Raw genomic sequence first — 12876 nt, 5'->3', positions numbered from 1 at the left:
CATTTGTTTAAGTAAATGTTCTTACTGTAAATGTTCTATCAGTAAGGGATCTTTATTTCTGCTGTTCAGTCCTCTGTTCCTGTGTCTGTTTTTCTTCTCATATCGTAGGGTCCCCAGAAGCCACATGGCTCTCTTATCTCCCACAACTTCTGCAGATTGTCAGTACACAGGTCCCTTTATGAGGCTTTGTAAAGTACTGTGGGAACAGGACACACAGGTTTCACATGTACCTGGATCCCCTTATGTTTTGCCCCCTCCTAGTGAGGAATCTGCATCAAACATGTCCGATATCATGTATGCTTTCTCCATCTCTGCGTGCCCAGAGCTGATAGGATGCCAGCCCCTTCTGTGCTGTCATTATAAGCTATATATAGGAACATGAAGCATTCACCAAGTGCAAAGGTAGGATTTTTTTTATGTTTTTCTATTGATGTATGTTAAAGTCCTTGCAGAGTTTCTATTTATGTAATTATTTACTAGTCAAGTTATTTGATTGCGAGCATGTGGCCAGAAAAATAAACTGAAACACTACTGTGCTGGCCAATGATATAAGTCTGCTCTTTTCTAGGAATTACTGGTCATATGTGACTATTACAGACCAACAAAATGAATCATGTGGTCACTTGGGTACAGATTCATTATTAACACTTTGCCTGTGCTGAACATACTCAGAATATACTGATACTGTTTGTGCATCTGTGTGTGTGCAAGCATGTGTCCCATGTTGCTGTGGTCATACAAAACCATTAAATCTAGCCAATGATTTACTGAGTGGCTACACCCTGTTAAAATGGGATATTTTTGTGTTTTTGCTTTTGCACACACAAAAGCATTGCGAGTAATAAAGGGGGACAGCAGTAATGCTAGCACTGGCTAATCACAAGCAGCAGATGATGTCTGTGAGAAGTGTCCAAGGTCCTCTAAGGCCACACGTTTATGCCTGAATGATGCACATTAAGTGCATGCTCTCTTTATCAGTACCGATATTTCCGTACAGGGCATTGTGCTTATTTTGTCATTACTGAAAAATGTGAACTTTGTGAACTTGAAGTAAGTAGGAACCCAGAATTTGTTCTATAGCCCTTGATTGTGACTATAATCTTTTAATATCAATAATCAGATAAATGCTACTTATGCCACCAGATGTAGCCCCAACAATCCAATTGTTTCAGCCATTAGGATGTTGTTGGGATCAAATAAACATATGTTTGCCATTTATGGTTGGTTCACTTCCCCTATAGCAAGGCATAAGAGCATTTTTTCCAGGGAGCGGAACAGATTGCAAACTATTGGCACGCGCTATCCTTAGTTCCTAATGGATTAGCAGATGTCTCAGTGAAGAACACTTGATTGGGGTTGCAGCGCACTAGATTATGACTGCTGACAGCCGTGTAAGATGCGGTGTCCGTAAGATACCTCTGTGTGGTGGGCGACAGCTGTCGTGAGTGGTCTCCACTCAGGAGTTAGGAATGTGCGCGTCTGTTTTGAAAATGCTTCTTAAATCTTGTTTATTGTTGGCAGGTTTCATTTCTTTTCATGTTTCAAACCATCGATTGAACGCAGAAGAAAATTTTTTTATAACCTTCAGAAAAGGGAGAGAACAAACTGTTCCATAAGTGTTGGCACTGGGGCAGTACGTCAAAATGTTTTTTCTCTACTTATTCAAGTTTTTTAGATGAAAGATGGAAAAAAATTAACCCAAAATAAAGGCAAAAACAGAATGTGATTCCAATCTTAGCCATGTGTTTTATTGGTTTTTTGTAATCAAGGAGCTGTTTGTGTCCAGATTCCCTATTCTAGGTGAGCGTAAGTATTGGGGAAGTTTGAAGCTGAATTGGTTTGATGGTTTCAGCTTTTGACCTTCCAAGCTTGAAATTCATCAACGGTTCTTAAAAGACAACAAAGTTGTCAACAAAGCACCAGTTTGCCTAAATATGTCATTGACTATGTTTCACTGCATGGTGAGCAATTGCAGCCCTTCCTGGACTGCTTATTCTCCCACAATGTTGGGATATTCCAGCAGAGCCCATGATGACCAGAACTGGGTCGAGGAGCATTCTGGATAGTTCCATCAAGTGGTGTGGCCTGCACGTTTGCAAGAGATGGGTCCATTCGAACATTTATGGGATGTTATAGAATTGACTATTTGCACCTGAAATCCTGCTCCTTCATGTACCACTGAGCTGTGGGTGGCTGTCCAGATGTCATGACTCCACATCCCTCCAGAAGTCTTCTGTCCACCTGTGGAAGTGATGCCATGTTGAATTGCTCCGCATAGCAAAGCTAGAGGGAACCCTAAACCGTGCTAGTGGGCATCATCATGAAACATATTTTTGCTGGTCGTGAATTTCAGTACATTTATTTACCGATGATTAATTTGTCATCTATGTTGACTGTAAAATATAAAATTCTATCACACTGTAATATAGCAGAGACTACTTCAGTCATATTACCAGAACCTAAATGATTGCACTGTGGAAGCAAGGAAATAACAGAGGAATGAGGATATTGTTGGTTAACTGCTAATCTGCGTTACCTTTTACACCTCTCTCTCTCTCTCTCTCTCTCTCTCTCTCTCTCCCCCCTCTCTATCTCTCTCCACATATCTGCTAAATGTGCAGTTACAAGTAAAAGACGTAATTGAACAGTGGTGTTAGTGGTGGACTCACTAATGTTTTAAAAATCCACGTTCTAAAAGCAAAGCCTTTCCAGTTTATATAAAAAACTAAACACGTTATTTGAATGTGGAGAACACTTCAACACTTCAAGCTATAGTGTTGATGCTTACTATAAGATGGTACAGACAGCACTGTTTGTGAGTGCTTTCTGGCACTGACTTTAAAAGATAGTAAAAACCTTTTTGTGGGAAAGTGCTGACTTTCAGATATGAATTTAGAATGAGTCCATGACAGGCTTCCTGCCTTCATTGCAATTTTGGGAAGAAATGTAGTAGGTGTGGCGTGAGCACATTGGCCCATATGTATAAAAAGTACAGACCTGGGAAAGGATTAACATTCAGTAACAATTAATAACACTTATTTTTTTTAGAATGACAAAAGTTAAAGTTGTTAGCTTGCTTTGGCTCATTTTAATCTGGTTCTTGTTTGCTGTATTATCCACTGTAAGATTAGTGTCTGCAAGGTTGGTTGTTCTTTAATGAATGGATGTTGTTAAATGGGTTAGAATTTCTGTACTTTCACTATTTACACTCTGGTCGGCAGCAAACCCTTCCCCACACCTCACTATCTAACCCATCAGCTCACTCTCAAACTAATGCAACAGGCAAAAGTAATGGATTAATCTTTCCTCTCTTGTTCATAAAAACATTCAGTTTAAATCTTTCAGAACTTGCCAACTTATACTGGCAACTAGATGTTTCCCTAAAGCCCAGAAAGCCTGGAGTAGTATGAGAGATTCTGAACGAAGGAGAACGAGCAGGCAGCTCATGTCTCTGTTTACACGTACCATATCAAGAAATAAAAGCCAGTAAGCAGTGCATTAAACAGCCTTTACAGATCCTGATCACATGCATCAGAAAAACAGAAATCTGAACAAACATACAGCTTATCACACAAATCCGTTCTTCATACAGATGGTGGCCATATGCGCAGAAGCACACTTGGTATTCTCCCTCCCTCTTCTTCAGTGAGCGCGCTCATGCCTGGGGCGTCCGTGTGGGCGAAGGTCGGCACCGGGCTGCTGGGCCGCCTCGTCCTGGCCGCGGCTGGAGGGAGAGCTGTGAGAGGAGGCAGGAGCCCAAAGCCTTGTGTGCCGGTTGGGTTCATGGAGGAGAAAGTGAAAGAAAGCTGTCGAAGAGAAAAATATGACTCGGCAAATCCAGGTCACTCCTGTTTGTAATTTAAGACTTCCCAGTCTGCGCACTGTTTAAGAAATGGGAAGCAGGCCGAGTCACAGAAGGGGCCTGCCACACTGTGTTTCCCGCGGGAACCGCTGACAGTGAAGGCAGTAGAAGGAACTTCTTAAAGTAACTTTTAAAAAGGGTGCGAAGTTCCTGTAGCTGAGTGAGACTGCAGTCACTCTGGATAGGAAATGGTTGCCAAAGTGTGTTGCCCATGCTGTGTGGGGGTTTACCTATAATCATGGCTGGATTTCGAGTTACTGCATGCATCTTCTCTTTCTCTTATCACCAAATGGCTTATTTCTCTCCAGAGTCCTGACAGTCCAAGAACACCCCCAAAAGCCTCATTCTAACCTTTTGGCATTGCTTCCGACTTAGAGATTCCACAACCTACTCCAAGTTCTGGTTGTGGGACCATTTTGATTGTATCTGTCTCTGTTTAACTTGTGTAATTCGGAGATCATGTTGCTATACGCCCGTATACATGTGTCCAGCCATTCTTTGTTTCCACAGCATGACATGCAGTGGTCACGTCATTAGCAAAACTCAAGCAACATTGACAGATGACTAATCGTCACCTTGAAGACCAGCCATGGGAGAGTCCATGACCTGAAGAAGGGTGGAGATGAAGCCAGAATGTGTTTCTAGACCATAGCCCAGAAAAAGAACATTCATGGCAATATTGTGGTTGTCATGTTTATAACAACCATTAACATCAACAAAGCTGGAAATTTTTGACCTAAAAAGTCTCTATTTAAAGACACCATGTAAGGTTCAAAATGTTAAACATTATGTAGGTAAGGCAGCAGCACAGATGCACCACCCACTACTGCACCATGTGCGTATACAGAATTGACTAAAGTCATACACGAACAAAAAGAGCCTCTTCTGGCCTTGAATGGATATCTGTAATCTAAGGCTCCGGTTTTCTCCTTGAGCCTGGAAAATCTTGTAACAAGGCACATCTTGATATAGGCAAGGTTTTGATGTTCTCAGGAATTTGATGTTCACAGGAGTTGCTTTTCAGAAGTCTGCTGCTACCCACCTGCCAAAAGTTGGTAATTCTCATGGTTAGGATTAAATCCACAAGTGCGGTGAACATGCTTTTGTTGAGGCAGCTATCCTGAGCTAACCGCAGGCATCCAGTCATGACAAGCTATATTTCATTAACCATCCATTTAATGCACTAAATCTGCTGACTGCAGATTAAGCTACATTTTACTGTATTGTTTAACGCATCCACTCTCTGTTCTGACACTCTCCTTTTCTGCCTACCATCCCCAGTCATACCATAGCATGAGAAACTAAATAGATCCAGTCAGAGAAAACAGATGGGATGTTTGGCTTCACGCTACGGCTGTGTTCAAAGCATCACCTCACGTCACCTCCTGTCAGGACACACAGGACATCAGAAATGACCTAAGGAATGGCCGAGCTCTTCTCGTTCCTCGTGAGGTCTCCCTTGTCCCCTCAGACTCCTACAAAACCCATGTAAAGCCAACTTTATGTGCGCCAGATGTTGCTGATCATAAACTTTAGTTCTACGAAACAATGAAGCGTGAGGTTTAATCTGCCAACTGGGACAGCAGTGATGGTGTTTTCAGTGGTAAAGATTTCGCCATCAGTCTCAAAAGGGAAGAGGAGGCTGGAGCTGTGTGGACCGAATACTGAACGTTAGAGTGTGTATGAGGTTGTTAATGTGTGTATGAGGTTGTTGATGTGTTTATGAGGTTGTTAATGTGTGTATGAGGTTGTTGATATGTTTATGAGGTTGTTGACGTGCATATGAGGTTGTTGATGTGTGTATGAGGTTGTTGATGTGTTTATGAGGTTGTTAATGTGTTTATGAGGTTGTTGACGTGTGTATAAGGTTGTTAATGTGTTTGAAGTTGTTGATGTGTTTATGAAGTTGTTGATGTGTGTATGAGGTTGTTAATGTGTTTGAAGTTGTTGATGTGTGTATGAGGTTGTTAATGTGTTTGAAGTTGTTGATGTGTGTATGAGGTTGTTAATGTGTTTATGAGGTTGTTGATGTGTGTATGAGGTTGTTAACATGTGTATGAGGTTGTTGATGTGTTTATGAGGTTGTTAATGTGTTTATGAGGTTGTTGACGTATGTATGAGGTTGTTAATGTGTTTGAAGTTGTTGATGTGTGTATGAGGTTGTTGATGTGTGTATGAGGTTGTTAATGTGTTTATGAGGTTGTTGATGTGTGTATGAGGTTGTTAACATGTGTATGAGGTTGTTGATGTGTGCATGAGGTTGATAATGTGTGTATGTGGTTGTTAATGTGTGTATGAGGTTGTTGACGTATGTATGAGGTTGTTGATGTGTGTATGAGGTTGTTGATGTGTGTATGAGGTTGTTAATGTGTTTATGAGGTTGTTGATGTGTGTATGAGGTTGTTAACATGTGTATGAGGTTGTTGATGTGTGCATGAGGTTGATAATGTGTGTATGTGGTTGTTAATGTGTGTATGAGGTTGTTAATGTGTTTATGAGGTTGTTAATGTGTTTATGAGGTTGTTGACGTGTGTATGAGGTTGTTAATGTGTTTGAAGTTGTTGATGTGTTTATGAAGTTGTTGATGTGTGTATGAGGTTGTTAATGTGTTTGAAGTTGTTGATGTGTGTATGAGGTTGTTAATGTGTTTGAAGTTGTTGATGTGTGTATGAGGTTGTTAATGTGTTTATGAGGTTGTTGATGTGTGTATGAGGTTGTTAACATGTGTATGAGGTTGTTGATGTGTTTATGAGGTTGTTAATGTGTTTATGAGGTTGTTGACGTATGTATGAGGTTGTTAATGTGTTTGAAGTTGTTGATGTGTGTATGAGGTTGTTGATGTGTGTATGAGGTTGTTAATGTGTTTATGAGGTTGTTGATGTGTGTATGAGGTTGTTAACATGTGTATGAGGTTGTTGATGTGTGCATGAGGTTGATAATGTGTGTATGTGGTTGTTAATGTGTGTATGAGGTTGTTAATGTTTTTATGGTGTTAATGTTTGCGGTTGTTAGTGTGTATGTGGTTGTTAATGCGTGTAAGCAGTTAATGTGTTTATGTGGCTGTTAATGCGTGTAAGCAGTTAATGTGTGTATGAGGCTGTTAATGTGTGTATGCGGTTGTTAGTTTTTGTTTGCAGTTGTTGGTGTGTATGCGGTTCTTAATGTGTCAATACGGTTGCATCAAAGCATTTCTGCTTGTCTTGTTTTATAGGACACCAACCCAATTTACTGTAGTTAAGAAGTGATTTATACAATTACACAACTAATGGATATAACTAATGGATACAAAATGTGTCTTGGCAGTGCTGAATGGATTCAGCAATTAAAGCCAGCACTGGAGCTTAAAATCAATATTTAAAAGTGATTAAAATATTTAACTGAGAATGAGTAATCTTTGGGTTTGTTTTACTGATTACAGTTTAATGAAGGTCAAGAGTAAACTAAAACAATGAGTGAAGGAAGCATTATTGAGCAAATAAACTGAAGTAGAATTACTTCAGAGCAAATTAACTGAAAAAGAAGTACAGCTTCTAAATATACCATGGAAAAGATAAAGTAATATTGCCAATTTTCAAAATACACATCAACTTCACAAAGAGAAAAAAACTGAAATTCTGTAAAGTAAAAAATAAAAAATAACACAAAAACGTCTGCCAGAACCATAGAAAGAGCTGCACTGTAGCCTTAAAGCTAGAGAGGCTGAAGTTTTGGGGAGGCTGAACTGTAGGGAGGCTAAACTCTAGGAGCCGATTTGCTCTGCTCCCTTGTGGTATTCCATCTTAAAGACATGATGGTCTAATACGACTCGCACACACAACCACCCAAAAGAAAAGGCTACCCTTCCGCTCAGCACGGACGTCTATAAAAGGAAGAGACGGAAGGCGGGGTGCCGTCATGTGCGTGGGAAGGTCAACCCCATGTAGGTGTGAGAGATACGGTGGCTGAGAGGACCCAGCTGCTGGGTCGGTGAGTCACTGCCTCGGGGGGACGAGACTCGGAGGGCTCTCTCACTCTCACTCTCACCCGCATTCCAAGTCTAACACAACCCGGGGCTGCGCGGGCCACAGTGGAGGTACTGCCAGCCCTCTGGATGTCTGAAGTGAGTAGGAGGTTCTCAGTGTTGGGAATATGTTTGAAAGACAGGGGCATAAGAAGGGTGGATAATGTCCAAGCGTGGCTGTTATCTGATCAGATCGGTGACTCAGAGTTAAACTAAGCAGCCTAATATGGGTGTTATGAGAGGAAGGTCAATACAAATATTTTATATGGTGAGGGACTATAAGAAAGAATGATGTGGCTCATAGATTTTATAGTTCCATGGTTACAGGACAGATGTTATTCAGTAAGGGTCTGTTTAACATAAAGCTGGTGTACAGTAGTCTGGTGCAGTTGCAGTGCACATCCCAAATGCAGAATGAACACACAAGGTTATACACGACAAACATGTACCTATAGGGATCTTGTGGACATTCTCACTTAAGAGTTTTTTCTTCTCAACAATGTCAGGATCAGATTACTTTTAAATTAATGTGTCTAGAGGTCACTGACACTTGTTATAATTGCTTTCAAAATTACTACTACACGCAACTTCTTAAATGATAAGATTTTAAATTATACAGATTCGTTTTCAATTAAAATATGTTGTGTATTGCCAAAAACATTTAAACATCAAACATTGAAATAATTACTAACACATCTTTAACTAAAGTGCTCAACTAACATTTTCCTTTCTGGACATTACCATGAATTACCCACTATAGATAAGAACCTCTTTTTTGTGCATGTTCACTTTTTTACTAAAAGGAAAGTCTCCTACTTGAAAATAGTGGAAATATTGCCACAGATATAAAGCCATGGGTTTACACAGACTGAAAAGGGTGCCAAATCTGAAGTCCATATATGGTTGCAACCATCTGCACTTCTGGTAAATACACAGTGTGATAGGACAGCTGAGAGTGGGGCGGGGAAAGACATTCATTACGTAACCAGCATGAGTTAAGTAGGTCTGGCTCGAACCTTGAACTTAGGATTTGTCGATAATGCTCCCTGGGAATGTCCGGAATGTATTGAGCCTATTTTGTCCCATGTGTTGCCATAGGAACAAGCTGGGGTTTGTCAGGCCGTGGCCTAACAATCGGACATTGTTTGTCTAATAGAGCGCTCTGGGTTGGGGCTGAGGTCACCCAGAGGGAGTACTGCTGGGATCAGGGTCTGTCGGAAACTGCGTCTGAGCCACACACGTTCGGTAATGCCGTCTTTGAGGAGTCTCGGCCTGTTCTCCCATGAGGTGGGGGTGGGCTACCCACGCTCACTGTCTGTCCTTTTTCCGAGCATTGGGCTCCCCAAATGGCCCGGGACCCATGTCTCGGGTTTAAGTGTGCCTAGAACGTTGCACATCTACACATGCTCACACGAGCGAAGGAAAATAAATGAAACATGAGCCAGGTTGTTAGACGCTGATTCGAGGAGAAAACAGCAAGGCTGTTCTTAATGATGTGGCTTTATAGCGTGGCTGATTTGTGGATAATTACTTGGCCCTTGGTAGCAGACACACGAGACATCCAAGAAACATTTCAATCCTTGGTGATCACACAAATTCATGTCGTTCGGCCGGTAATCCAGGAGACGAAGCAATTTATTGTTTGTACCAGTCATGGAATTAAATAAATATGATTTTGGAAGGCACACTACATGTCTGGAGTGTCAATGTAAAAATGTTGACATGCAACATACCCGTGCTGCTTATGATACAGGCTGTCATCTGCAAACACTTTAGCAAAGGCAGCCCTGATGTGCTCACACTACACTGTCTGAACTGACCACTGTAAATGAGAACTGACATGTAGACGTATGAGTCTGAGCCTTCCCGAACACCCGTGACCTCCTGGACTTTGTCTCTGAGAACAGTCTGTGTCACAGTGTAGTCGCAAACCTCCCAGCATGCTTTGTGATTAATAATAATGCTGCTGTATTGCAGTTCACTGATTACATTATGAGCTGCCTTGATTTAACTAACTTAAATTTAATAGTAGTAATTATGTGGCCTAAACCTCAATAAACGCGTCAGTTACTATCCACTTTATATGTCCAATATATGTTACATATTTGATAGATTTCTAATTAGAAACTACAGTTTTTTGTAATGCTTTTGTTGTAATGCTTAGATTGACAGTCCTCTCCCCTATTCGTCAGTGGCCCTATTGCTGACCAGATATTATTTGAGCCATTCTCAACACATGCTGAGTGTGTGCTGGTAAAGAGTGCAGCAGGCACAGCTGTTTTTCTGGAGGTTTTACATGTGAAGGTTGAGTATGATCTGGCAATCAAAAATAACCAGGCCACAGTTCCCAAGACTGACCATTGATAAATATTTGGAGGATATGACAACATCACTTAAGTGAGCCTGTAATATATAAATGTTTCTAATAAGGTATGGTGAACATAACTAAACACTTAGCACTAATGAAATTCTGTCAGCACATCGTGTAAGAATAGATGTTTCTAACACTTGCTGAGTCTAAATAAAGATCATTCCATGTCATGCAAGAATATTGTAAATCCATGTAATTCTGTCACATACTGTATATGAATAATGAATGCCACAATATTTACTGTTATTTCAATTCATGCTACTAACTAATTTGTGTATAGGCCCTGGTTTTGAGGTCTCCTGTTCCATTTGATCTTTGCATCTCTTCATACACTCAGTATGGACTACAGTAACAGCCAGACACACTCGCATCCTGCTCCTGTGACTCCTGCTACCATGTCAGATTTGCAAATGCATTTATATACAATATGGTAAAAAAACAAACAAACAAAAAAAACTTTGTGGTATTGAGCTTGGATTCTTGATGAAATAAGATCTCCATTTTCAAAACCCAATACAGTCACTATCATAGAGATATTTCTTCTATTGTTCAACAATGAGGCTTTGTGCTGCAAGGGGAGAAGGAAACCAGACACTGATTGTTGGATCCATGTTTCACAACAGTGGCCAGTGAACATTTATTACATTCATAGAAGATTGAACCCACCTGGAGATGGACAAAATGTTTAAGCAAGACATGCTTAAGAGTGGAACCTCTTTTTAAGATTGTTTTCCTGGCACCTTTTTTTGTTCCGTTTTCAGAAGGGACCTGTGAAGGAAGCCACTAAAACAGAGAAAGTTATTGTATTCTCTGTTTTCTTTTCTTTAGGAACCAGAATAACTCAGGAACCCCTTCCCCCATGTGTGCAGGGATAGTAGGGAAGATGTGATTACACATTAGTATGATTAATGGGACAAAGGAAACCATCTCTCTCCTTACACTCCTGGTGTAATTTGAATAAGACAGTATCAACATTGTGGCAGAACTCTTAACCCAGTCCACGTGATGCTATTAAAAATGCACTGCAAGCACACCACGGAGTAGTGAGCCAAGATACCACTAAAGAAATATAGAATATAAGGACAAATGAACTAACTAATCATCACAGCTTGATCACACGATGCATAAACATCACAGCTTATGTCAGCAATGGGGTTCTTATATATGGAATAGTAATAAATTCATAGACCAAACTTCACACGTTCAATATATTAAATTCTTCACAGTATGAGGTCTAAACATGTCAGGCAATTAAGCTGAACTCCTTGGCTTCCATTGAAGGAAATGAGTTTGCTAGAATGGAATGTCAACCCTGCTCATCTGCCTTCTGTTTGTCTGACTCAAGTGGTTAGAGACTCGTGATCAAAAGACATGTTGGTCACCACCAAACACCAGTCAAAGTTAATGAAAACAGGTGTGTTATCCCTGAGAGGAACCCAGAGTGATGACTGAAACACATCTCTACCATGATCAAAATAAATGGTCAAACTACGAGGCCCAACACATCTTGATCAGTAAAACACAGCACAGTTTAGAAATACGCCTTTGTCATATCTGAACCTGAAATTTCAGTGCCAATGGCCAGCTCGTATGTGTAGTGTATGTAAACACCAGAGACAGGTTGGATCCAAATGCAAGTGGCCATATTGAGCTTTAGGAACTGGCAACGGGACGTCGCATTTGGAATTCAGAATGCAGACGCTTTCCGTATTCGGTCAGTCCAGTCCAGCATAGTTATCAAGAGGCAGAAATTGGGAGGTGTCCGAGGAGCAGGCAGATCTTATTACTGGGAAAGAGTAAATGATTTTAGGAAAGGAAAGTATGTATGCAGCTTCTTCCAAATGTACTTTTTAAGTTGTGGTCTTAAAAGTTGAAAACGTAGTAAAATAATAAGAAAGTAAAGTAAGTATAAAAAAAATAAGTAAATGTAAAATGTGAATCAGTAGTTACTGAGAGTCATTATGTTGTCATTTTATTCTGCTGGATGGACATCCATTTAAATAAGAGCATTCCTGAACATTACTCCAACCTTCTGGAAGGTCAAAACATGGTGTCATACCTACTAATGATAATAGGCAGCTTCTGAATAAGATGTACTGTGATTTCTCCTTTCTTAACCGCAGACAGTTGAAAGTAGACTGTTTACATGTAGGATTCCATCTGCTCCCATCACTGTAGACAGACTCACCTTCTGACTGGAAATATAAGGTATGGGCTACATGAGGATACCCCAGAACCACAGAAAGTTGGAAGAAGTAAGAACAGGAGACGTTACTGTAAAGATGACAACCGCATACTGTCAAACATGAGTATTAACAGCCAGCGTTGTGAAGAATTCTACGTGACTGTCTTCATGTTCCATAAACTACAACCAAGGCTTAAATTCCCTCTTGGTCACTTGGTCAATCCAGTTTGAACCTTTGCAAACACACTTGAACCCTGGGAAGACCTAAAACTATATCAACATATACAAGCTACTAATTTCTAATTTTTTGTTGTTTGTTTCTGATTTCTATGTTCAGAATAAGCCATATAATGGCTTGTTTTCTTTAACAGTTTCTTATATTTACTAAGGTCAAAAAGAACACCTAGCAAAATCCAGACAGAGGTTAATACAAGGTGGAGATCTGTGTATATGCTCAA

The 12876-nt window shown here is 40.4% G+C and overlaps 1 long non-coding RNA gene across 1 annotated transcript; it reads right to left on the bottom strand.

The window, feature by feature from the left end:
- Positions 1–1721: 1721 nt before the first annotated feature.
- On the bottom strand, positions 1722–3908 carry LOC143480165 (uncharacterized). The gene is made up of 2 exons (XR_013121795.1): positions 3562–3908; positions 1722–2241 (listed from the first exon to the last, which is right to left on the bottom strand). It is a non-coding gene; the product is annotated as an uncharacterized LOC143480165 (long non-coding RNA).
- Between the last annotated feature and the right edge of the window lie 8968 nt (positions 3909–12876).

This window comes from Brachyhypopomus gauderio, chromosome 17 (assembly GCF_052324685.1).
Source record: "Brachyhypopomus gauderio isolate BG-103 chromosome 17, BGAUD_0.2, whole genome shotgun sequence".
Taxonomy (NCBI): domain Eukaryota; kingdom Metazoa; phylum Chordata; class Actinopteri; order Gymnotiformes; family Hypopomidae; genus Brachyhypopomus; species Brachyhypopomus gauderio.
This window is presented reverse-complemented; position numbering and strand designations above follow the sequence as displayed.